This window comes from Danio rerio, chromosome 9 (assembly GCF_052040795.2).
Source record: "Danio rerio strain M-AB ecotype USA chromosome 9, GRCz13ab, whole genome shotgun sequence".
Classification (NCBI taxonomy): domain Eukaryota; kingdom Metazoa; phylum Chordata; class Actinopteri; order Cypriniformes; family Danionidae; genus Danio; species Danio rerio.
In genome coordinates this window covers 53029002-53055920 of record NC_141029.1, presented here as the reverse complement: position 1 = coordinate 53055920, position 26919 = coordinate 53029002, and the positions used below count along the sequence as shown (strand labels likewise).

The 26919-nt window shown below is 39.0% G+C and overlaps 2 protein-coding genes across 8 annotated transcripts in view; one reads left to right on the top strand and one right to left on the bottom strand.

Moving 5' to 3' along the window:
- ifih1 (interferon induced with helicase C domain 1) overlaps window positions 1-26919 on the bottom strand; it is a 751550-nt gene that overhangs the window by 286294 nt on the left and 438337 nt on the right. The gene's annotated exons all lie outside the window — the stretch shown is intronic.
- LOC147835437 (uncharacterized) overlaps window positions 25153-26919 on the top strand; it is a 152947-nt gene continuing 151180 nt past the window's right edge. For 3 of the 7 annotated variants that reach the window (XM_087268631.1, XM_087268635.1, XM_087268633.1), the window contains exons 1-2: window positions 25190-25267; window positions 25360-25408. The gene's annotated coding sequence lies outside the window, so the exon portion shown is untranslated. Of the gene's footprint in view, window positions 25409-26919 lie in introns of all 7 variants that reach the window. The other 4 variants (XM_087268629.1, XM_087268634.1, XM_087268630.1 and 1 more) reach the window with 2 other exon arrangements.

The following is a 26919-nucleotide window of genomic DNA, read 5'->3' as shown; positions in this document are numbered from 1 at the left end:
AAGCTGAAGGAAAATGAATGAATAACTGACATTCTTCAGTGTAGTGATATGGAACTGTAATGTGGTTAAAACCTGCCAGAACTACTTTAGCTGTGCATTTATCTGAATATGACCGCACACCTTAGAATCTTCATCAGCCAATCAGAATCAAGTATTCATCAGTCTCGTAATATAAATTGTGATAGTGAACATGCTTGATATTTTTATCACGGGTACCGCAATTAATAATTTATGGTATCAATTTAGGTTGCACGGTAGCTCAGTGGTTAGCACTGCTGCCTAACAGCAAGAAGGTTGCCAGTTTGAGTCCTGGGTGCGTCAGTTGGCATTTCTGTGTGGAGTTTGCATGTTCTCCCCATGTTGGTGTGTGTTTTCTCTGGGTGCTCTGGTTTCCCCCGCAGCCTACACACATGCACTGTAGGGGAATTGGACAAGTTAAATTGGCTGTAGTGTATGAGTGTGTATGTGAATGAGTTTGGTTGGGTGTTTCCCAGTACTGGGTTGTAGAAAAACAGTTTTAAATAACAGTAAATATAAAACATTCAAAATGCATAAATTGATGCTAGGTATCAGATGTTATGAATAAAGCAATGCACAAAGATGCAGTTACTTTTATTTTAGTAGGCCTGTTAAACTAACCTTTTTAACCTCACAATCTCCTCCGGCCCATGACATCATTGACTTTCGCTTTAAGATTTAAAGGGCTAGCATTGCACCAGACCCTCGTAAGTGCTTTTGTTTGAAAGTGTAGAATCTTTGGTTTTTATTCTACTGTACAAAAGTTATTTACACTTAAATACACAGTATTTTGGATACCCGAGCTGGATATTGAACATTGGTTCATTTTCATGATTTTTATATGACACATGTACAAGTTATAGCTCAAATGAAAGCTCTTGCCGGTGCTCATATGGTTCTAGTGTTCTTTTTACTGATTTATATTCACATATCAAACAGTTGTCCAATGAATCACAGTGTTTCTGTGGTGCAGGAGTGAAAACAATACATTTATGATCAATGAGCAGCCCCAGATAGCACAGACAGCTGTCATCTCTTACCTTATGCTTCAAAACGGGCCATTTCTCCTCTGTTTTTGAGGTGATGTGAATAAGTAATCCTTTTATATGTCTGACGTGGTCCAAACACAGTGAATTATGTTTGATCAAACAAAAGAATAGTGAAATATGAAAACAATGATCGATGATCGAAAACAATGAACAATGTGGCTTGTACAGCGCCTCTCATCAGTTGGAATGCAATAACTTTTGCATAGATTATGGTGGAGACATTTTTCTTTTTTCCTATGATTACAGACATGTGCAGGAACCACCAAAATTAATTACAGCACGCTAGACCACACAGAAGCTAAAATGTACACTTTCAAATTTGAGTTAATAAAAAAAAAATTTTTTTAGGTGTTTATTATAACACAGACAACATATGCAGTTATTTTAAACACTTTTAATAGTGTTTTATGAAAATTCAAAGGGTTTTCTTTAAAATTATACCAAATTTTTGCATTTACACCTTTGGATGTGGATTTGGGAAGCTTTTAAATTTGGGTAGGCAAAATCCAGGCGGAAATCCCAAGATAGCACTGGATTTTAGGCTTTTTAATATTGTGAAAAAAAAAACTTAATATCACGATAAAAGCTTTAGCAAAAACCGCAACAATAAAATAAATAAAAGTCATATGCCTAATCAAAAATGCCAGGAATTTAACTAAATACACCCTTAAATGATGCCCTTCCAGCCGCAACCCGGTACTGGAAAACACCCATACACTCTCGCATTTACACACACTCATACACTACGGCTTATTTAGTTCATTCAATTCACTTACAGTATAGCGCATGTGTATGAACTGTGAGGGAAACCGGCTGATGTAGATTCTAAGGTGTGCAGTTATAAACGCACATCTAAAGTAGTTCCAGCAGGTTTTGACCACAATACAGTTCAATATCACTACACCGAATAATGTCAGTTATTCATTAATTTTCCTTCGGCTTAGTCTCTATTTCATAGGTTGCCACTGCATAATGAATTACCATCTGTTTTGGCATATGTTTTACCAACGCAATCCCATGGCAATTCGTAAATTTTTGATTTAGTGGCTAATTCATATGAATTTGTATGATCTTATTCATACAATTTAGCACGATTTGCTCATCACCAAATAACGGTTGGGGTTAGGGTGGGGTTGGGTGCCACGCCTCCTTTTAAAATCGTACATTTTCGTACGACTGAAGTCATACGAATTAGCCACTAAACTCAGAAAACGTAAATTACTTACGTTTCCCGGTGAGATCAGGCTGGTTTTACAAAGGGAAAGCCCTTCCAGCCACAACCCAGTACTGGGAAACACCCTTGCACACTCATTAACACACACACTCATAAACTACGGCCAATTTAGTTCATCCAATTTAGTATAGCGTATGTGTTTGGACTGTTGGGGAAACCAGCTGATATAGATTCTGAGGTGTGCAATTATAAATACACATCTAAAGTAGTTCCAGCAGGTTTTGATCGCAATACAGTTCAATATCACTACACTGAATAATATCAGTGATTCATTCATTTTCCTTCAGCTTAATCTCTATTTCAGAGGTTGCCACTGAATAATGAACCACCATCTGTTCTGGCATATGTTTTACACAGGGAATGCCCTTCCAGCCGCAACCCAGTACTGGGAAACACCCATACACACTCATTCACACCCATACACTTATACACTATGGCCAATTTAGTTTATCCCATTTACTTATAGCGCATGTGTTTGGACTGGGGGGGAAACCGGCTGATGTAGATTCTAAGATGTGCAGTTATAAACGCACAGCTAAAGTAGTTCCAGCAGGTTGTGGCCGCATTACAGTTCAATATCACTACAATGAATAATGTCAGTTATTCATTAATTTATTAATTTTCCTTCAGCTTAGTCTCAATTTTAGTGGTTGCCACAGCATAATGAAGCGCCATCTATTCTGGCATATGTTTTACACAGGGAATGCCCTTCCAGCCGCAACCCAGTACTGGAAAACACCCATACACACTCATTCAGACATGTCCAATTTGGCTTATCCAATTCACCTATAGCATGTGTTTGGACTGGGGGGGAGCACCTGGAGGAAACCCACACCAACATGGGGAGACCATGCAAACTCCACACAGAAATGACAACTGGCCCAGCTGAGACTCGAACCAGCGACCTTCTTGCTGTGAGGCAACAGTTTTAACCACTGAGCCACCGTGTCATCCCTAAAATCTATTTCCCACACCAGCTGTTTAAAAATAGCTATCTACATGAAAGTACATAGATTGTAGCACAGAGCTAATGATCCTGTGTGAATAGTCCTTAAAAATGCATTAGCCTAACCGATGAAGATAGTATTCGGAGACAGAAGTGACTTTTAATTGCACTACTATTCATTTGTCATTTGACTTCTGGATGCAAACAGAAAGAGTACGATTGCTGTCAGAACCACCTCTGTTTTGTGAGCGTCAGTTTAGCTCCCTGTGAATCTTTCACTTCTGAAGGCCGGACTCGCAGCAACCGAAGCTTTAGTTTGGTCCTCCCGTGGGTTCAGTTCAGCTTTAATTGAAGAAGTCTGAGCCCTCTGTTATTCACACCCTGATGTGAGCAGAAGAGGAACCGCAGGTGTCAGTGTGAGACTCCTGCAGCTGTCGGAGTCTGTCATGAAACACACCAGCAGCTCACAGTCTGCTATTATAGTCGGCTTGATGTTTTGGTTGTCTTTTGTGATTCGTTTCAAGCGTTTCTTGTATGCGATAGGACGCAGTCTTTGCACTTGTTTTTAATGTCCTACATGCTAAAGTCAGTCTCAGGGCTCTATATGTATCTCAAAAAAATCCAAGTAATATTAATTCTGTCAGAATTTTGTCTAAATACCCCCAATCTTAATTATATTTTGTAATCACAGTAGATGGCAAATAGATGAAGTAATATGTATACGTTTTCCACCTTATCTGATTTAATCCAATCCACCTTTTTGTGAACGTGAAGCACTGCAGCCTCTCAGTTTTCGTAAAAATAAAGCTAAAAATAAATGCGTCATCATTGTGCTATCATTACATCATCACCAATGAAATTAAATAAAAGGATTATTTTAATGCACAGATTGGGTTGTTATTTCTGCATAAAAAATTTAGTCATCTCCTATTCATGTAGTACAAAAGAAGTGTTATTTGTATATGATATATTAATGCTTTTTTTTTTTTTTTTTGAGACAGTGTGGTTTAACCAACAGTTTTTAATTGATCATTCTTGAGATGTTTCAGCAGCTTAATTGGAGTTCACCTGTGGTCAATTCAGTTGATTGGACCTGACTTGAACAGGCATACACCTGTCTAAGGTCCCAGAGTTGACAGTGCATGTCAAAGCAAAATCCAAGCATGAAGACAAAGGAATTATCTGTAGACCTCCTAGACAAGATTGTCTCGAGGCACAAGTCTGTTGAAGGTTACAGAAAGAAATTATGCTGCTCTAAATGTTCCAATAAGCACAGTGGCCTCCATCATCCATAAGTGGAAAATGTTTGGAACCACGACTCTCCCTAGAGCTGACCGGCAATCTAAGCTAAGTGATCGGGGGAGAAGGGCCTTAATCAAGGAGGTGATCAATATCTCGATGGTGACTCTGTTTGAGCTCCAACGTTCTTCTGTGGAGAGAGGAGAACCTTACAGAAGGTCAACCATCTGTGCAGCAATGCACCAATCAGGCCTGTATAGTAGAGTGGCCAGACGGAAGCCACTCCCCACCTGGAATTTGCCAAAACGCATCTGAAGGACTCTCAGACCATAAGAAACTAAATTCTCTGCTCTGATGAGACTAAACTTGAACTCTTTGGAGTGAATGCCAGGCGTTACGTTTGCAGAAAACCAGGCAGCGCTCATCAGCAGGCTAATAGCATCCCTACAGTGAAGCATGGTGGTGGCAGCATCATGCTGTGGGGATGTTTTTCAGCAGCAGGAACTGGAAGACTAGTCAGGATAGAGGGAAAGATGAATGCAGCAATGTTCAGAGACATCCTGAATCAAAACCTGCTTCAGAGTGCTCTTGACCTCAAACTGGGGCGACGGTTGGTCTTTCTGCAGGACAATGACCCAAAGCACACCGCCAAAATATCAATAGAGTGGCTTCACAACAACTCTGTGAATGTCCCTGAGTGGCCCAGCCAGAGACCAGACCTAAATTCTATTGAAAATCTCTGAAGAGATCTGAAAATGGCTGTACACTGTCGCTTCTCATCCAACCTGATAGAACTTGAGAAGTACTGCAAAGAGGAATAGGCAAAAATTCCCAAATCCAGGTGTGACAAGCATGTGGCATCATATTCAAGAAGACTTGAGGCTGAAATTGCTGCCAGAGGTGCATCAACAAAGTATTTAGGAAAGGCTGTGAATACTGATGTACATGTCATTTTTCAGCTTTTTTTATTTTTAATAAATTTGCAACAATTTCAAAAACTCTTTTTCACATTTTCATTATGGGGGATTGTGTGTCCAATGTTGAGGAAATAAATTAATGTAATCTGTTTTGGAATAAGGTTGTAGCATAAATAAATGTGGAAAAAGTAAAGCGCTATGAATACTTCCGTATGCACTGTAAGTAGGTAACAGGCCCTTTACTTTAATACACCTGTGTGTTTTTCACAGCTGAGGTTTTTTATCTTCTCATGTATTACCTGATATGTACATGAAATGCTGAGGTTTATATGAGTTAAAATGCATGACGTCCCAGTCTGTTGACTCTGTATGGCTATGAGGTAATGCTGGGTGAAGAGGACGCTTATAATCCTGCGTGTGAGATTTAAATGATGCTCAGTGTGAGAGATGACCTGGTATGATTTACTCCCCATCTGCACGAGGACTAACCTCAAAAGAAATTGACCATTTCAAAAACTGCAGGTGTTTGATGTGGCCGTTTTACTGAGCAACTATGTGCATATTAGGCTCTGAAATTGAGTATTGGCATATGATTGCTTGCCTGAAGCGTCATCATCAAATTATTGCACTGAAGCCAGAACACCCTACAGAAAAATCCAGCTTAAACCAGCCTAGGCTGGTTGGCTGGTTTTAGCTTGTTGACCAGCCTGGTTTTAGAGGGGTTTTGGCCATTTCCAGGCTGGTTTCCAGCCATTTCCAGCCTGGTCTTAGCTGGTCAGGCTGGGAGATGACCAGCTAAAACCAGCTTGACCAGTCTAGCCAGACTGGAAGTCCAGCCAAAACCAGCTATGTCCAGCTTTAACCAAGCTGGTCAAGCTGGTTTTAGCTGGACATTTTCCAGCCTGACAAGCTAAGACCAGGCTGGAAATGGCTGGAAACCAGCCTGGAAATGGCCAAAACCCCTCTAAAACGAGGCTTGTCAACCAGCTAAAACCAGCCAACCAGCCTAGGCTGGTTTAAGCTGGATTTTTCAGCAGGGAAATTATAAAACTGACTAAAAGTGTGTCAGAAGTGATGCATGCTGGTTGTCTGCAGCCTCCTAGGCCTGAAAAGTGAAGATAAGCATTGTTTGTGTCCATCACATTTTGCCTAAACTTCAAAATTACAAATATAAAACTCCTATAAAGTTTCCTATACAGTGGTTCTGTGATTATTTGGTCCTCTGCAGTTTGTGGTTATATTAATACATTTCAGTTTGACCTTTGTGTGATAAACAGTGTCCAATGTAAAATCTGAGGTGAAAGCCTGTGTGTCTTTGAGGCTATAGATAGCTTGATTGATCTGTATGTGGTTGAACTACTTTAAAGCAGGATAGGGACACGTCTGGCTTGCGCTGTCATTTCAACCTTCAAAATATTAATGTTTAAACCTTCCTTTCTGTACAGGAGTCACAGTGAAGCACTCCTCCGTATGTCCTGGACAGTATTTAGGGCACAAATGGCTAAATATGGAAGTATGATTGCATTTTTTGTTTATTAAAAGTGGAATATTCCCAGTGGTGGTTTATTTTATTTACATTTTCTCAGCATTAAATAAGCAGTTCCCACTCTAATTTTAAAATAATTATAGTTGTTGTTGTTGTTAATATTATTAAAGAGGTGGTGCACTATCATATTTTATACTTTAATTGTGTAATGTAGCTGAACATGAACACCATCTCTGAATGTAAGATGCTCAAAGTTTAATTCAAAAGGGAGACATTGGCTTTCACAGAGTTGGCTTAGCAAATCCTATAGTGAATGAATTTGGGGACTACAAAAAATACATCCAGGCTAGTGAGATCCCAAGGGCTTCCGGTTATGTATATTTACCATGTGCACACACCCTGCACAGCGGGGGCGTGGCCAGAGGCACTGTAATGTTACAGCAGAGAAAGCTAAAACGGCGTCCAAACGCTGCTATTTCCACAGAGCTTCTTCCGTTTCTGTATTTGGGCTTTCAAAAGACACACAGAAAGAGAGAAGTGCTTGCAGTTCAATTGTAATTATGTTCCAGTGAATTAAAAAACAGATTTAGCGCTGGCATTTGACAAAAAACAACTTCCAGAATCTCTCCCGGTTCAGTGCTGAATTCGACTATAACCTCCTCCAACCGACGAAGCTGTGGATTGTGAGCCACAACCTGTAACCTGTATTTTCTTTGTTAAAATTGATCATTTACAAGCATAGTGTCTAGTGTTAAAGGTATGTTGTAGCAAGGATGCAAAAAAGGATGTACACTACAGGAAATGCTGTTTGGCACCGCCAGAGGTGGGTAGAGTATCCAAAATCTATACCCAAGTAAAAGTACAAGTACTTGCGGAAATTTTAACTCAAGTAAAAGTAAAATTAACAATCTTAAAAGTTACTCAAATAAAAGTAAACAAGTATCTGATGATTACTCTATGTGTATATATGTATGTATGTATGTATGTATGTATGTATATATATATATATATATATATATATATATATATATATATATATATATATATATATATATATATATATACACACACACACACACACACACACACACACACACACACACACACACACACACACACATACATACATACAGCAATACAAGAGATGTAAAAGAACATAAAAAAAATTATAAAAGTGATTAAAAACATAAAAACTGAAAAAAGAAAGAAAGTTAAAATAATGTGAGGAAATATGACAAAAAGGTCGCTGTTTTGAGTCTTGGCTAGACCATTTGGCATTTCTGTGTGGAGTTTGCATGTTCTCCCTGTGTTGGTGTGGGTTTCCTCCGGGTGCTCCGGTTTCCCCCACAAGTCCAAACATATGCACTAGGTGGACTGAATAAACTAAAATTGGCCGCAGTGTGTGAGAGTGCGTGTGAATGTGAGAGTGTATATGGGTGTTTCCCAGTAATGGGTTGCAGCTTGAAGGGCATCCGCTGCGTAAAACATACGCTAGAATAGTTGGTGGTTCATTCCGCTGTGGCGACCCCTGATAAATAAGGTACTAAGCTGAAGGAGAATGAATGAAAGGGGTTGTTAATGCATCGTAATGCATGATAATTGTAACTTTGAGACCAGTGCGGGCTCACATCCTTACAGAATAGTGAGCAAAACCCTAACAAACACTCTAAATATCTTAGCAAACCACTTAGCATCAACTTGACATCATGGTGGTAGGTTTGCTCCAGGTAAACACAGCTCATGTTTTCTTTTCAGAGGCTGACTCTGTTGCATCTCTGCAGTGGAGGAGTCAGTGTTTTCCCGGAGAGCTCCACTACTCTATATTGCCTTTGATTGTTTCAGAAAGCTGCCGTTTTTCCCTGTGACAGGCTGCCATGGATCGTTCATTTCCCCTTAATCTGTAGGAATGAGGAGCAATTGGCGAGCAGCAGGAGAGACGAGCGCTTAATCCAACTCTCACGCAGGGAGCAGATCTATCCCATACTGCCTCTCTTCTGCTGCGTCTCGCTCTCCCTCACCTCAATCTCTGGTTTTCAGCCCTCCTTCGCTGCTGTCCATCATGATTAGGGTCAATGCCATCAGCCTTTTCAATAGCAGCAGGGCAGGCTTATTTGTTTCCCCTCCATCGCTCTCTTTGTCTTCCATCCCTTCGTTCTCTGCGCGGTCATGTTTTCACACTTACAAACAGCTGTCTGGGATTTAATGAAAGGATTGGTGATTGAGAAACTGCAGACGTGTTGTTGTTTTATGAAGTTTTGTGCCTGATTTTCTTCCAGCTCAAGCTAAGCACATTTCATGTAAATGCAAAAAGCTGTGGCATCACTTTCAGCATCATTTACGCCAGTCTTAGTGCCAAACGATCCTTCAGAAATCATTCGCTTGTTGTTATCTTCATTGTTGAATTCTTTAGTAAATATCCCTGGTACACTGGGTATTTCTCCAGACACAATATGCACAAAATATCCCAAGTGCCCTCTCTATTGATTCTAATATGATTGTTTTTGTAATTCTTACTGAATGTTGAAACTTTGTGACACACACACACACACACAGAGATGACCATTTGTGTGTGTGCGCAGGCACAGGTCCTATTTGAGATGAAAAATACAGTAAAACTCTCATTATTGTTTTAAAAATGCATATTTAGTGATGTTTTATAAACAATTTCAGGAGGAGCACGATCAGTCTTTGACGAGGCTAATTCATCACACACACAATCATTCTATTATCTCAGGGGTCACCAATCTCGGTCCTGGAGGGCCGGTGTCCCTTCAGGGTTTAGCTCCAACTTCCTCAACACACCTGCTTGGGTGTTTCAAGTATACCTAGTAAGATCTTGATTAGCTTGATCAGGTGTGTTTAATTAGGGTTTGAGCTAAAATCTGCTGGGCTCCGGCCCTCCAGGAACAAGTTTGGTGACCACTGTATTATCTAATCAGCTCAAGAGCAAACCCCTATAAATAGTCAAACATGTCATACCTCCGTTTTCTCTCGACTTCAGCGCCCCTCCACCACCCCAACTCCACACTATTAAACCAGATACCTATTCAATTCTGAGGGGGGAGTGTTCTGGAGCCGGGCTAGACACTGCGCTCGGACCCTATCTCTCTTTATCCTGTTAAGGGGAATAACACGAGTTAAGGTGTCTTCCCGAACTCAGAGCCCTCTCCCCGGACAGCATGCCAAATACGCATATTTTTTTTCAGTCGAATATCTGTGAGTGTGAACTCGTGAAATGTACAGTTAGATTCATAAACATTGGGGCCGACACAATTTTAACATTTTTGGCTGTACACACCAACACAACCCTGCTAAAAAATCCATCTTAAACCAGCCTAGGCTGGTTGGCTGGTTTTAGCTGGTTAACCAGGCTGGTTTTAGAGGGGTTTTGGCCATTTCCAGGCTGGTTTCCAGCCATTTCCAGCCTGGTCTTAGCTGGTCAGGCTGGAAAATGACCAGCTAAATCCAGCTTAAACCAGCTTGACCAGCCTGGTTAAAGCTGGACATAGCTGGTTTTGGCTGGGCTCCCAGCCTGGCTAAGCTGGTCAAGCTGGTTTTAGCTGGTCATCTCCCAGCCTGACCATCTAAGACCAGGCTGGAAATAGCTGGAAACCAGCCTGGAAATGGCCAAAACCCCTCTAAAACCAGCCTGGTCGACCAGCTAAAACCAGCCAACCAGCCTAGGCTGGTTTAAGCTGTTTTTTTCAGCAGGGAATGGATTTAAAATTAAACAAATATGTGTTTAACTGCAGAAGGTCAGCTTTAATGTGAGGGTATTTACATCCAAATAAAGTGAACGCTGTAGGAATTACAGCAGTTTGCATATGTGCCTCCCACTTGTTAAGGGACCAAAAGTAATGGGGTAATTGGCTTCAAAGCTGTTCTGTGGCCAGGGGTATGTTATTATGCCAATTACAATGAGCAGATAAAAGGTCCAGATCTCATTTCAAGTGTGCTATTTACATTTGGAACTGTTGCCATCAACTGTCATCAACTGTCAAGATGAGATCCAAAGAGATGTCACTATCAGTCAAGCAGGCCATCATTAGGCTGAAAAAACAAAACAAATCTATCAAAGAAAGAGAGAGAGAGAGAGAGAGAGAGAGCAGCAACATCAGGTGTGGCCAAAACAACTGCTTGGAACATTCTTAAAAATAAAGAACGCACCAGTGAGCTCAGCAGCACCAAAAGACCCGGATGACTACAGAAATCAACAGTGGTATGCTAATTCTTTCCCTTTTGAAGAAAACATCCTTCACCACAGTTTAACTGCACAATTTTAATTTGACGGTATTTATATCCAAATCAGGTCAATGCTGTGGGAATTACAGCAGTTTGCATATGTGCCTCCCACTTGTTAAGGGACCAAAAGTTATGGGATAATTGGCTTCTAAGCTGTTCTATGGCCAGGGGTATGTTATTATGCCAATTACAATGAGCAGATAAAAGGTCCAGATCTCATTTCAAGTGTGCTATTTACATTTGGAACTGTTGCCATCAACTGTCATCAACTGTCAAGATGAGATCCAAAGAGATGTCACTATCAGTCAAGCAGGCCATCAATAAGCTGAAAAAAACAAAACAAATCCATCAAAGAGAGAGAGAGAGAGAGAGAAAGAGAGAGAGAGAGAGAGAGAGAGAAAGAGAAAGAGAGAGAGAGAGAGAGAGAGAGAGAGAGAGAGAGAGAGAGAGAGAGAGAGAGAGAAGAGCAGAAACATCAGGTGTGGCCAAAACAACAGCTTGGAACATTCTTAAAAATAAAGAACGCACCAGTGAGCTCAGCAACACCAAAAGACCTGGAAAGACTACAGAAAACAACTGTAGATGACTCTAGAACTCTTTCCCTGGTGAAGGAAACATCATTCACAGCAGTTTAACTGCACAACTTTAATTTGAGGGTATTTACATCCAAATCGGGTGAACGCTTTAGGAATTACAACAGTTTGCATATGTGCCTCCCACTTGTTAAGGGACCAAAAGTAATGGGACAGAATGATAGTCATAAATCAAACTTTCACTTTTCAAAACTTGGTTGCAAATCCTTTGCAGTTAATTACAGCCTGAAGTCTGGAACACATAAACATCATCAGACGCTGGGTTTCATTCCTGGTGATGCTCTGCCAGGCCTCTAAAGCAACTGTCTTCAGTTTCTGCTTGTTCTCGGGGCATTTTCCCTTCAGTTTTGATATCAGCAAGTGAAATGCAAGCTTAATTGGATTCAGGTCAAGTGATTGACTTGGCCATCCCTGCTGAAAAAAACAGCTTAAACCAGCCTAGGCTGGTTGGCTGGTTTTAGCTGGTCAACCAGGCTGGTTTTAGAGGGGTTTTGGCCATTTCCAGGCTGGTTTCCAGCCATTGCCAGCCTGGTCCTAGCTGGTCAGGCTGGGAGATGACCAGCTAAAACCAGCTTGACCAGCTTAGCCAGGCTGGGAGCCCAGCCAAAACCAGCTATGTCCAGCTTAAACCAGGCTAGTCAAGCTGGTTTTAGCTGGATTAAGCTGGTCATTTTCCAGCCTGACCAGCTAAGACCAGGCTGGAAATGGCTGGAAACCAGCCTGGAAATGGCCAAAACCCCTCTAAAACCAGGCTGGTCAACCAGCTAAAACCAGCCTAGGCTGGTTTAAGCTGGATTTTTCAGCGGGGATTGCATGACATTCCACTTCTTTCCCTTCAAAAAGTCTTTGGTTGCTTTTGCAGTATGCTTTGGGTCATTCTCCATCTGCTCTGTGAATCACCTTCCAATAAGTTCTAAAGCGTTTGGCTGAATATGAGCAGGAAATATTGCCTGAAACACTTCAGAATTCATACTGCTGTTTCTGTCAGCAGCCACATCATCAATAAATACAAGAGAACCCGTTTCATTTACAGCCATACATCCCACACCATGACACTACCACCACCATGCTTCACTGATGAGATGGTATGCTTAGGATCATGAGCATTTCTTTCCTTTTCCATACTCTTTTCTTACCATCACTCTGGTCTGATCTGTCCATAGGATGTTGTTCCAGAACTATTAAGGCTTTTATAGAACTCTGATCTGGCCTTCCTGTTTTTTGAGGCTCACCACTGGTTTACATCTTGAGGTGAACCCCCTGTTTTTGCTCTGGTGTAGTCTTCTCTTGATTGTTGATTCTGACACACATACACCTACCTCCTGTAGAGTGTTCTTGATCTGTTCAACATTTGTCAAGGGTGTTTTCTTTACCAGGGAAATAATTCTTTGGTCATCCACCACAGTTGTTTCCATGCTCTTCCAGGTCTTTTGGTGCTGCTGAGCTGCATTCTTTATTTTTAAGAATGTTCCAAAAATTTGTTTTGGCCACACCTGGGGCCACATGTATCAACGTTGCGTACGCACAAAAACTTTGCGTACACCAGGTTTCACGCTCAGAATCGCTCACGTTTGGATTTACTAACGATAAAATGAACGTGAGAATGTGCGCAGCTCCACGCCAGCTTCATGGCTGGCGTACGCACATTTTTTGTGTGTGTCTGTTTTATTTCCAATGGCGACTCCTAGAGGCAGTTGTGTTAAATTGCACTCTAAAAAGTGTCTTTGAGCCGTGCAATGGCAGCTGTATGAGACAGGTTCATCTAGCAGGTATACAAGGTTTCCATACCATGCAGTTGACCAGCCTAACATTGAAGCACAATTTGCAGTGGTCGCCTGTTTTCCCACTGTAATGGGAGCGATCTACTGCACGCACATTGCTATAAAGACACCATCAGAAGATGAATTTGCATGCGTGAATCAGAAACATTTCTGTTCAATAAATGTGCAAATAAAATGTGATGCACAGACTCATTAATGCTTCCTACTTGTCTTTCTCGTGATAAATAGTTGGCAAAATCTGATATATATCGGGTGGGGGGTGGGGAGTGGGGATGAGTTCATAAGATGCTGGATTCGAACCGAGTTCATGCTCAAGCGTGTCAAAACATGTTGACTTGCGTTTTTCCGAGCCGCGCCACTGAAACTACTTAGGGTACCCCAACATTTACACCTATAAATCCCACTATTTCTTTTTTTTAATCCACACAGTATGATGTTCAGACTTAACTGTGTTAACCGCATCAGCTAAACTCTCCCCACTCAATTTTTTTTCTTTTGTTGTTAATTCTGGAAAACTTGCAAATAACACAGTTTTTATCCGATCTACCTCTGAAAGTAGCACCTCCAATTCACATTCTGTTCAAAGTTTCTCTTCTTGCTTGCTTTTGCCATTGCTTTTTCATTGGGTTTTGCCAAAGTTGAGTCATTAGCATATTCATACGGGGATGGGGGGGGGGGTAGGCAGGGAGGGGTTTAGCGCTCGTGCATGTTGCGCTCAGTTTCACATTCATTCGGATGTACAAAAGAATATGCGTGGGATTCGTACGCAGTGTTTCATACATCTGAATTTTTTTCTGCGTACGCACATTTACAGCTTTGTGCGTACGCAATGTTTTAGTAGGATTTCCACGGAAGTCTTCGTACATGAGGCCCCTGATGTTTTTGCGCTCTCTGTCTCTCTCTCTCTCTCTCTCTCTCTCTCTCTCTCTCTCTGTCTCTGATGGGTTTGTTTTCTTATTTCAGTCTAATGAAGGCTTGCTTGACTAATTATGACTGCTCTTTGCGTCTCATCTCGAGAGTAAACAGATTTCAAATGCAAATGGCACACTTGAAATAAACTCTGGACCTTTAATCTGCTCATTGTATTTGGGATAACGAGGGAATAACACACACCTGCTCATGGAACAGCTTAGAAGCCAGTTGTCCCATTACTTTTGGTCCCTTAACAAGTGGGAGGCGCATATGCAAACATGCATTTAATCTTAAGCAGGTCATATTTGAGATGAAAAATACAGTAAAACTCTCATTATTGTATCAAAAGTGCATATTTAATATATGCAAAGCTGAACTTTAGCATCATAACACTCCAGTCATACTCTTATTCAATCAATTTAGCAAATAACCCTATAGATTTTCCCAGACACAATGTGCATAAAGGCACACTTTGTATTGTCATGAGTGCAGGGCTTGTTTTGTGCAATGCAAAGTTTCTCTCTGAGCTTTTTTCCATTCATCTAGCGAGGTGATAAGTGTCTCACCATGCGAGAGCTTCTATCTTTAGCGAGGAGCGAGCGCTTGTCCCGTGGAAAGAGGCCACGTTGTTCACTTATTGAAGAACAGACACGTCCCGTCTGTCACCCGCTGATAGTGCCATAGTCACCCCGTCAAAAACCCGCTCTCTCTCATCGCCTGTCAGCCTGGAAACTCTCCCTTTGCTCTTTATCTGGGTGAAGTCTAGAAAGGGATACAGCTGCGGCTAAGTTTGCACATGCATGCATTAATATAGCATTATTTTGGTGACACTAATTACTAATTTTATATTACTGCACTGCAAAAAAGTGCTTTTCTTTTTTAGATTTGTTTGTCTTGTTTTTACAATACCTGGCAAAAATCTTGTCCTTGATCCCAGTTGTGAGAACAACACATAATAACTTGACAGAGTGGATGACAACAACATCAACAGCCTGAGGTATCGAGACATTTGTGCAACCCAAGCTCATTCTGGAAACGTAGCCCTGCGGACGTTTCTGGAGACCGCGATTTACGTGGCCGAAGGTACGTATGGCCGTGTTTAGTTTTTTTCGAGCGAACGCTACGGGGCGGTGTGACGCTGCTCTGCTCCTCCTTTTCGCGCTCGCCGTTTGACGGCTCGCCTCCGTGTGGAGGGCTCTTCCGCTGTAACCAGTTTGTCCGTTAGCTCGCAGCGTTTCGTCGGCGGAGTGGAGGCCCGGAGGAGGAGGAGCCAGTCATGGGGACGACCAAGATCGAGTCCGGGGAAGAGCGGTTCCAGAAATCAGGTAAGATGAAAAACAGAATCCAAAAAAATAAGGGCAAGAATGCGGCGAGATCCGAAAATGCGGTAAAAATCAAAGACAAGGGCTTTTGCTTTTTTTTTCTGGACGGCTTTTGCAAACTGTCGCTTGAGTTTAGAGAAGGAGGAGGAGGAGGAAGTGGAGGGCGGCCGGGTCAGCCGGCGGCTTTTCACGCGAGAACAGCGCGTGCGCGAACCGCACTCACGAGAGGCGTCTGAGGTGCGAAAAAGCGCACAACAAGCGGCCTCTCGCGGACTCGCGAAAACAAAAACTGCAGCTGTACGTACCCGCCGGGACGTATTCCGCGGTCTCCAGAAACGTCCGCGGGACTACATTTCTACAATGAGCCTGAGTTGCCCGTTTTCTAGATTGTTTGAGAAGTGTGAGTGTGCTGAATCACTGAGCGCGGTTCACCTGGGCTTTGGCGCGGTACGTTTGTGTGTGAGTGCAAAACGCACCTAAGCCCGAAACTGAAAGCGAGACGTGACTTTTAAGTGACTGTTTCATATGGATCATTAATCATTTTTACTGCTCAGTGAACGCAAACTTTTGTAGTTTATTAAAGACGCAAACCCCTCACTGCACCACAGCTGCACCTTCAGCAAACCTCCTAATTCCTACAGCACAAGGAGTTTATGACTGTTTAAGAGCGTCAAAATATGTTCGTCGAAATATTTGAAAGTGTCATTGCATATCAAATGACTTAAACCGATATAACTAAAGAAATGTCCACTGTTCTGAGCGAGATCACTTACTGAACAGAGCAGCGTCAATGACGTAAGCATGCCCAGGCCCGAATGTAATGTGACTGCGGGCCGTCGGGGGAGATGGGAGGGGGGACAAGCGTGCTTTGACCCGGTTCATGGCAACTGTGCATAGTGTGAGTACGGCCTAAGAAATAAAAACAACTTTATCCTTTACAAAAGATTTCAATTACTAGCCGATGAACGATTGTATAATAGATGGCTGTATTACTGTATTTCAGCGTTTCCCAGCCCCGTTCCTGAAGGCACACCAGCCGTACACATTTTCAACCACTTTTTATAGTCAAACATGCCTGAATCAACTCATCTAACGTAAGAAGACACAACAAGACCTAAAATGAGTGGGTCAGATGAGGAGACATACAAAATATGTGTCATGGTCCTGACCTGACAGTCTTGTCTGTCCTGTCAGTGTTTAATGTTTGCTTGTTTGTCCTGTGCATATTGACATTGCTAAGTCTTAATTTGTGTTGGCCATGTGCTCCTCTTGTCTTTCCTCCTTGCTTTCGGTTACCCCGCCCTCTTATTTAGACCTTGTTATCCTGATTGTTTTCACCTGTCTCTCGTGTGCTTTGTTCTATATAACGTGCTGTGTGTTCTCATTTCTTTGCTGGTTCATTCCATGTGAGCTTGTCTTGCATCCTTGCCTTGCATCTGTACTAAGCTTTTGGTCTTACCTGTTCTAGATGGCTTGTCTATTTATTGTTTGTTTGTAGCTATTACTTTCTTTCGTTGTTTCTAGTAGTGATGGTGAAACGAAGCTTTCTGAACCAGTGAAGCGCTCGACTCAATTGTATCGGAAAATGTTCGTTACTCGAAGCTTTCTAAATCAGAGCTCGATGAGGACCTCTTCTGGTGAAAGTGTGGGAAAGCACTGTGTTGTCATAATGTCAAATGTTCACAACTGACCAACTCATTCATGTAGTGATACAACAACAGCAATATAAACAAATTACTCAATTACTGTTGTTTTTACACAAGATATATTACATTACACAACCGATGACTGTGGTAAAATCCAAGGTATTCAAAAGTTAATAATGATTCAATCAGCACGGCTCCAAGCGGTGAGCAAACCAGCAATTCCTGTGTGGGAGGCGAGTGATCTAGAAGGACGCTATGTGAGTGATACTATAAGGATGCACACGCCAGATGGTCTCTGTTAAAGACAATATTACGATATGCGGTGGTTTTCTTTAAAGATAGTTGTAAAAAATACGCTAATACACTTTAGTATGGTTCAAAACCTTTTTACAAAAAATTACTATTGTATTTTAGTTTAATTACTGGTGTGTGGGACTGGTGCAGTGCTTTGAAACAGTACAAATGTATGTAATCGACGCCTAATCTCTCGCTATACACTTTACTATGAGGGTGTTTAAACCTTTGAATCAAAATTCGAAGCAGTCACGTGGGTATAGGCGAAAATAAAGCTTCGGACGTCACTGATCACGTGATGATGGCAAAACGAATCAAGCTCCGGTACACTGCTTCACTGCGAGATGTATTGTTTTTTTGATACATGCTTCGAAGCCTCGGCGCACAATGTCACATCCCTAGTTTCTAGTGTTTACTTAATTTTGTGTTCTAATCTTTATTTTACTTTTACCCTAAGAGCCATTGTTCCGTTTTTCTGTCAGTCCCAGTCTTCTTAGTAGATAATTATTAGTAGTTGTTTGATTTGTTTAATTACTCTCTTTAAAATTCTAGAAGTCTTTATTTCAGTTTTGTTTTATCAGATTGCTAAAGTCTGTCTTTCTGTCTTCTAGTATTTAGATTTTATTTTATTTCAGTTTTAGTTTATCTTATTGTATATTATCATTGTCTGTTTGTTGTCCTGTCTTGTGTCTTATAATTTTACAGTCCTATTCCGTGTCCTGACCTCCCTGGTCTGACAGTCTGGAGTTTAGGTGGCCTGCTCCAGGATCTAGATCTGGTTTTGACCACTGTTGCTCCTACTCCTGGCTGGCTCTTCATTTTAGTACTATCTTGTCACTACCACTGGCTTCCTTGTGTTGTTGCCCCTAACGCTTGGACATTATCATCCCCCCTGTGTGTCTACTTGCGCCTTATTCTGTCAATAAACCCCTTTTGTATTGTTCATTGCTGCAACTGGGTCTGTTTTCTTGCATTCAAACGTGACAATATGTACTGTTAGTGTGTCTCCAGCGTAACAGGGTTGGGAAACAGTGCTGTATATGATGACATGAGACACCTACAGGTAAACTATAGTACACTGGCCTCTGTATGCTGTTTTATCATTGCAAATATTTAAGTAAATGTTAAAAAAGAAAGAAAAAATACCAAAAACAGATCAAAATGTGTAAAAACAGGCTTTAAAGGAAAACCAATCAAAATAAAATATAAATTTAAAAATAAAATATAAATCTATAAAAAGTTCTCGTTAATTACTGGCAGAGAGCTGTATCCCTTCTAGTAACAAGCTTTTATCTGTGTGCTCATTCTGCGGTTGTGTTTGTGATTGTGAGAATGAGGGTCTCTGTGATGAGGTTATCTGTCAGTCTCTCTCCAGCGCCGCCCTCCTGGAGAAACAGAGTCCTGGAGTGAGAACACATGTCTGCACTTCACCACAGCACTGATAATAACACGTGCAGTCTGGCTCACATCTGCTTCACACATCCCAGCTATGAGCTTCTCACAGACTGAAACACTGCAGTCGCCTCTCTGACAGCACAGTTAGCTGAGCTTTAAGCCGTTTTTGCTCAATTATTTACAATTTTTCAATTTTCTTTTTAACATGTTTTTTTTTCACATTGTATTGCTATTTTTATTTTATCTGTGTTAAATATACATAATATATACAGAGAATTACATAAAAGAATATGAAATGATAATTTTCGTATAAACATTATTTTTTAGAAACCAGTTAAATAAAGTAATTTCGTTCATTTTATTCAAAGTAATCCATTCATCTATTATGCTGTCTGCATATCTCCCCTTTTGTTCATCCATCATTTTGTACATTAATGATTTCATCCATCCATCAATTCACTTTGTCCATCCATCCGTCCATCCATCTCGCATCCATATTTTTTCTGTCCATCCATATGTTCATCCATCCATCCATCCATCCATTAATCTATCCATCCAGCCTTTTGTCAATTCATCACTTTGTCCATCCATCCATCCATCCATCCATCCATGCACTTATCCATCGTTTGTAAAATAATGAATTCATCCATCCATCCGTCTCCCATCAATATTTTTCTGTCCATCCATCCATCCATCCATCCATCCATCCATCCATCCATCCATCCATCCATCCATCCAGCCAGCCATCCATTCATCCATCCATCCATCCATCCATCCATCCATCCATCCATCCATCCATCATTGTAAATTCATCACTTTGTCCATCTATCTATCTATCTATCTATCTATCTATCTATCTATCTATCTATCTATCTATCTATCTATCTATCTATCTATCTATCTATCTATCTATCTATCTATCTATCTATCTATCTATCTATCTATCTACATACCTATCTATCCATCCATCCGTCCCTCCGTCCATCCGTCCACCCATCCATCCATCCATCCATCCATCCATCCATCCATCCATCCATCCATCCATCCATCTATCTACCTACCTACCTACCTACCTACCTGTCTGTCTGTCTGTCCGTCCGTCCGTCCGTCCATCCTTTTGTCAATTATTCACTTTGTCCATCCATCCCTCTCCCTTCCTCATTTTTTTCAGTCCATCTATCGGTCACTTTGTCCATGCATCCATATCCTATCCATATTTTTTTCTGTTTGTCAATCCATCCATCCATCATTTTGTCAATTCATCGCTTTGTCCATCCATCCATGCCATCCCTTTGTCCTTCCATTCATCTACCATCCGTGTTTTTTTCAGTTTGTCCATCAATCCATCATAGTCAATTCATCACTTTGTCCCTCCATCCATATCCCATCCATATTTTTTTCTGTTCGAAAATCCACCTTTTGTCAATTCATCACTTTTTTTCCATCCATCCATCCATCCATCCATCCATCCATCCATCCATCCATCCATCCATCCATCCATCCATCCATCCATCCATCCATCCATCCATCCATCTATCTATCTATCCATCCATCCATCCATAAATACATCCATACATACATCCATCATTTTGTCAATTCATCGCTTTGTCATCCATCTATCTATCCATCCATCCATTTTTTCTCTGTCAGTTCATCCATCCATCCATAAATCCATCCATACATCCATCTATCCATCATTTTGTCAATTCATCACTTTGTCCATCCATCTATTAAACCATAACTCTTTCTGTCCACCCATCCATAATTGTTTTCTCTTCATCTGGACAATCCAGCATTTTATCCATTCATCTTTTCGTGTTTTCCTCATTTCCCAATTACCCATAGTTCCATTCATCCATCATTTTACTGCCCATCCATCCATTATTTTATTCATCCAACCATCATTTTTTTTCGTATTATCCATATATCCATCTACTAAAAAGTCTAGCATGCACCTAGTATACAGCCTTTATCAGTGTGCACTCATTAACATCATTCTTTAGAAGTGATTGTAAATGAATGTAATTTACACACAGATGAATGGAATCACCTGCTATGAATGGACTCATCTGTGGATTATGAATAGCAGGATTAGCGGTGATGATTGTGTACGACACAATTAGGTCAAACACCCTGTTCTCTTTTTGTTCAGTATGAATGAAGGAATTCATGTTTTTTAACATCTGATATGAAGACGCCTTGATCTTCAAACTTCAAAACATTTTATGGACAAAATGATTAGCCCCATTTAAGATTTTTTTCCCCTATAGTCTACAGAACAAACCATTGTTATTCTATAACTTTCCTAATTACTCTAACCTGCCTAGTTAACCTAATTAAACTAGTTATGCCTTAAAATGTCACTTTAAGCTGTATAGAAGTGTCTTAAAAAATATCTAGTCAAATATTATTTACTGTCATCATGACAAAGATAAAATAAATCAGTTACTAGAAATGAGTTATTAAAACTAATATGTTAGGAATGTGCTGATAAAATCTGCTCTCCATAACATTGGGGTGAATAATTCTGACTTCAACTGTATATATACAGAATTCTGACTTCAACTGTATATATATAATAAATGTATGTGGACAATATGTATATTTATTATGTAAATAAATTTGAGAAAATGTTTATTAACATGTAGATACAAAATATGTATATGATGCAAATTATTTGCACATATAAATATCTATGTACGTATTTTTGTTTTGTATAGTTTTTGTTTTTTGTATGAGTGTGTATTACATAAATATAATACACTTATATATAGTACTGTATGTACACTTACATAGTATTACTTTTATTTTGAACATGATTAATCACAATTATTCTTTGCCCAGCCCTATTCTTCTTCTTCTTCTTCTTCTTCTTCTTCTTCTTCTTCTTCTTCTTCTTATTTTTCTTATTATTATTATTAAAATTATATATTTATTATTATTATTATTAGTAGTAGTAGTAGAAGTAGTATTATCATTTTTATTATTTTATTATTAGAAAAATAATTATTATTATTATGATAAACATCATTATTTTTGTTAATATTATTATTATTAATATCATTATTATGATTATTATTACTATTATTAATATTGTTATTATTATTGTTATTGTTATTATTATTATTATTATTAATATCATCATAATCATTATTATTATGATTATTATTAATAATATCATTATTATAATTAAAATAATTATTAATATTATTATTATTTATAATTATTATTATTGTTGTTATTATTATTATTATCATTATTATTATTATTATTATTATTATTAATAATATTATAATTCTTCTTATTATTTTTTTTATTATTTTCATCGTTTTTGTTATTATTAATATTTTAAAAATTTTGTCATTTATTTTGCTTTTTCCTTATTATAACAGTAATCTTTTAAACAACTGCAAAAGCTCAAAGAAAATATCACCGGGTATCACATTTGTATTTTGCTTATCTTTGTTACCGTATAGTATTTATCTTATCAATGCTGTAGTGTGTTCAGCTACTAGTTGAAGAAGGAAAAAACAAAGAGGAACAAAGGACAAGATCAAGAGAGCAAAGTGACAGTGAACCTGTTCAGATGTTGATGTACTTACAGAAGCACAAAGTGTTTTAACCATGAGGCAGACACAAACACACACACACACACACACACACACACACATGCACGCACACAGCTGGTCCTCTGAGGGTTTTGTGTTTAGTCTGTCTCCACAACAGCACGTCTGGACGGCAGCCAGAATTATTCTCTAAGGGTGTTACTTCTATCCACCCAGAAGATTAAAAATCAGTATTGTGCATTTATTTTATTACTACTGGATATATGCGTCATTATTAATATGCTTGTCATGGGTGTGATCCTAAATTAATTTATGATTATTAAAGCAAGGCTATCACTTATATTCATTCATTCATTCATTTTCCTTCGGCTTAGTCCCTTATTTATCAGGGGTTGCCACAGCAAAATGAACCGCCAACTATTCCAGCATATGTTTCACACAATGGATGCCCTTCCAGCTGCAACCCAGTACTGGGAAACACCAATACATGTTTATATTCACACACGCTCTCGTTCACTATACAGCCAATTTAGCATATTCAATTCCCCTATAGCGCATGTGTTTGGACTGCGGCGGAAACCGGAGCACCCGGAGAAAACCCACGCCAACACGAGGAAAACATACAAACTCCACACAGACATGCCAACTGACCCAACTGGGACTCGAACCAGCAACATTCTTTCTGTGAAGTGCCAATTCTAACCACTGAGCCACCGTGTCGTCCTCATACTGCATAACTGTCCAACAGTAAAACAGTCCATATTGCAGGTATATTCAGTGTAATTTACAAAAATCAATAACAGTGAAGGTTGCACACTCACAGACATAAAACTCAAGCATTATATTATTCTCAATACTAAAATAATGATTTATAAAACAGTTAATAAAATAATGAATTCTCAATACTTTCTAAAAAATGTTGAGTTATTTATTTAAACCCATGGTTGAGTTAAACATATTTGGTGCTTTGTTGGGTTATTTTTTAACCTTTATTAGGTTATTTATTATTAACTCAACCAATTGAGTTAAATATTTGGTGCTTTGTTGGGTTATTTTTAAAGCTTTTTTGGTAATTTAATTTAAATTAAATTAAATTAAATTAAATTAAATTAAATTAAATTAAATTAAATTAAATTAAATTAAATTAAATTAAATTAAATTAAATTAATTTAATTTAATTTAATTTAATTTAATCAAGCAAGTTGGGTTAAAATTTTTAATTTCAACAGTCAACTTATTTAACTAACAGTTGTATTAATATGCGTATGTAATGTTGTTTTTGCATTCTAAAGTTCATGTCAGCTCTAACGCAATAATTTTGTCATTTTTAAAATCAAATTACGTCTCTGTGTCGTGTTTTTTTAATATCCGATTCACCATCCAAGACCATCTTTTAGAAGTGTTGGATGTTGTTGAAATGTATTGTAGACACTGAGTGAAGCTTGCTGCAGCTGCTGAACAGTCTCTACAGCTCCATATTCTGCTCCATCAACACAAGATTTTCTGCTTGCACAGTTTATAACTGTCTGTACTTTGTGTTGTTTCTTTATTGTTTGTGATTATTGATTTAATTTAACAGAAGTATCTGCAACTAAAGGCGACGCAGTGGGGCGGGTAGTGCAGTTGCCTCACAGCAAGAAGGTCGCTGGTTTAAGGTTTAAATAAATAACTCAACATTTTTAGAGTGTACGCTACAAAAACCCTGTGATAATCTGCCAGTACATTTTCTGTTATTGTACAGACTTATTTGGCTATGTATTGTTTATTATACATTATATTATTTCAAACTACTTAAATATCACTAAAAAATCACTTTGTTAAACTGCAGAGTTGAATTTTCAACATCAAAAGGCGACAGAGCAGAGATCAACATCCCATAATGCAATTCACAACCAGAAATAAACAGAAAACACTTGTGATTTACAAAATATAGACAGAGTTGACTTTTTTTACAGTGTATATATAATCCTGTATGTATAATCCTCCAAGTGAACAATGTTTTTTACCTTTATTTATCCCTGTATCTTATTGTCTTTTAGCTTTTGTCTTGTGAACAAAAGTAATATCTGCTATTTTGGCAAGGCTGTCGGCTGCTGCTGTGACAAGTGTTTTCTGTTCACCAGCGTTTGCTGAGTCTTATTGGGTGTTTGCTGCCATCTGGTGGATAGTAAGATATAGTAGATTTTATAAACTGAATCGTCCTTTTTTCCTTTTAGTTGAAATCGGATGGGCTGCACAGGAGGATCAACACATTAAAACAGCGATCGCTATTATCACTGGATAAGTACTTTGTATAGAAACAGTTTAACTAAGAAATGGCTTGTACATTTCATCATGCAAAGAAACTGCAGGTGAATGGCTTGTTAGTGTCATAACTCAATGTAATTTAACTTGCCGTTTGTTTAAATGTTTGCAAGTTACTAGCAATTTCTGAGTGAGAATTCCTTCAAAAGTAAATAAGTGTTTGTTTTCATAATTTATCATTTATTTATTTTATGTAATTTGGACTTTTATTATATATTGATATTTAAATTTAACTTGTTGACGTCACGTCATCTGTCACATTGTTACGAATATATATAGTTTATAATGTGTTAAGCTATTAAACTTGCCAAAATGCTTTAATGGTACGTACAGAGACATCTCATATGTCGAAATATGTCAGGGCTAATGTTATTTTCCTCGTCAAGACCTCTTTAATTGTAGTTTTAACCAGCAGACGCAGCACTGAGATTATTGGACCGATTTCACATGCTTTCACTACAGCTGTAAGTTAAATTTATATAATATTTTTGAAATAGATATTATATATGTGAGCGTATTTAAGGCCTACCTTTTGCTAATTGGATTCAGCTACAGTAGTGCCATAACAGTAGGCTTGCTAACTCTTCGAAAATAATTCAAAATGGAGTTCTTCTCATGTTTGTTTACAACTTTCATCACTGTAATTACTGAAACAATATGAACTAATTGAATGTTTAAAATCAAAATATAATTATCTGGTCAATTTTAGGTGTCTCTAACTAGACCTACAAAAAAGGAAGATTGGGGATAGTAAAATTCTTTTTTCTCTAAATCTTTGAGAACTTTTAAGCCAGTGTTTACAAAATGTGTCTCAAACTAGTTAAAAGTGTCTGCTATTAAATGTCATCGATGTTAGCTTCGCAGCACTAACAAAATGCACAGTTTACTTGTGAAGGAGTGAAATGTAAAAATGTACCCCATATAGTCTGGGTTAGTTGTAACACATTCTGGCTGAGATGTAAAATCTTTATTTATTGTAACCAGTGATGTAAAATAACAAATTACAAATACTGATCAAATGACTGTAACTGAATTGTGATTTACTAATTAGTTTTAAAAATGTGTACATTTACTTTCCTTTGATATCATTTTTAGTCCTGTATCTGTACATTTACTCCACTATTTTCCTTCAACCTGCAGTCGCTGCTTAATTCTTTTGTACAAAAGTTAGTCCAGTGATTCCTCCCCAATCAAATCAAACATAGAAGCTAAATTGTAACACTGAACTACCTTTTATACAGAAATTGTGCATATATTTTCCCTTATTTGTGTCTATTGAGGCGACGCAGTGGTGCAGTAGGTAGTGCTGTCGCCTCACAGCAAGAAGGTCACTGGTTCAAGCCTCGGCTGGGTCAGTTGGCGTTTCTGTGTGGAGTTTGCATGTTCTTCCTGTGTTCGCGTGGGTTTCCTCACATGTGTCTATTGTGTGTCTATTGATGTGAATTGATTCAAAAGTATGTTATTTTAATGGGGCTACTAAAATGTCGTAATCTGCCTACTAAAATCAAGTGAAATAAAATTTTGTACATTGTATATAGAAACCGAGCATATTTTTTCCATATTTGTGTCTATTAATTCAGATTTATTGCAAAAGTATGTTATTTTAATGTGGCTACTTAAATCAAGCGAATTAACAAAAACATTACAGTATATATAGAATTGTATAGGTGACATGGGGGTGCAGTGGGTAGCGCTGTCGCTTCACAGCAAGAAGGTCGCTGGTTTGAGCCTTTGCTGGGTCAGTTGGCAATTCAGTGTAGAGTTTGCATGTTGTCCTCGTGTTCGCGTGGGTTCCTCCGGGTGCTCCGGTTTCTCCCACAGTCGAAACACATGCGCTGTAGGTGAATTGGCTACTAAAATGTCTTAATCTGGCTACCAAAATCAAGCCACTGAATGAAGACATTATAGAATTGTATATTGTATTTAGAATTGCACATTGTATAAGGAAATCGTGCATTTATTTCTCCCTAATTGT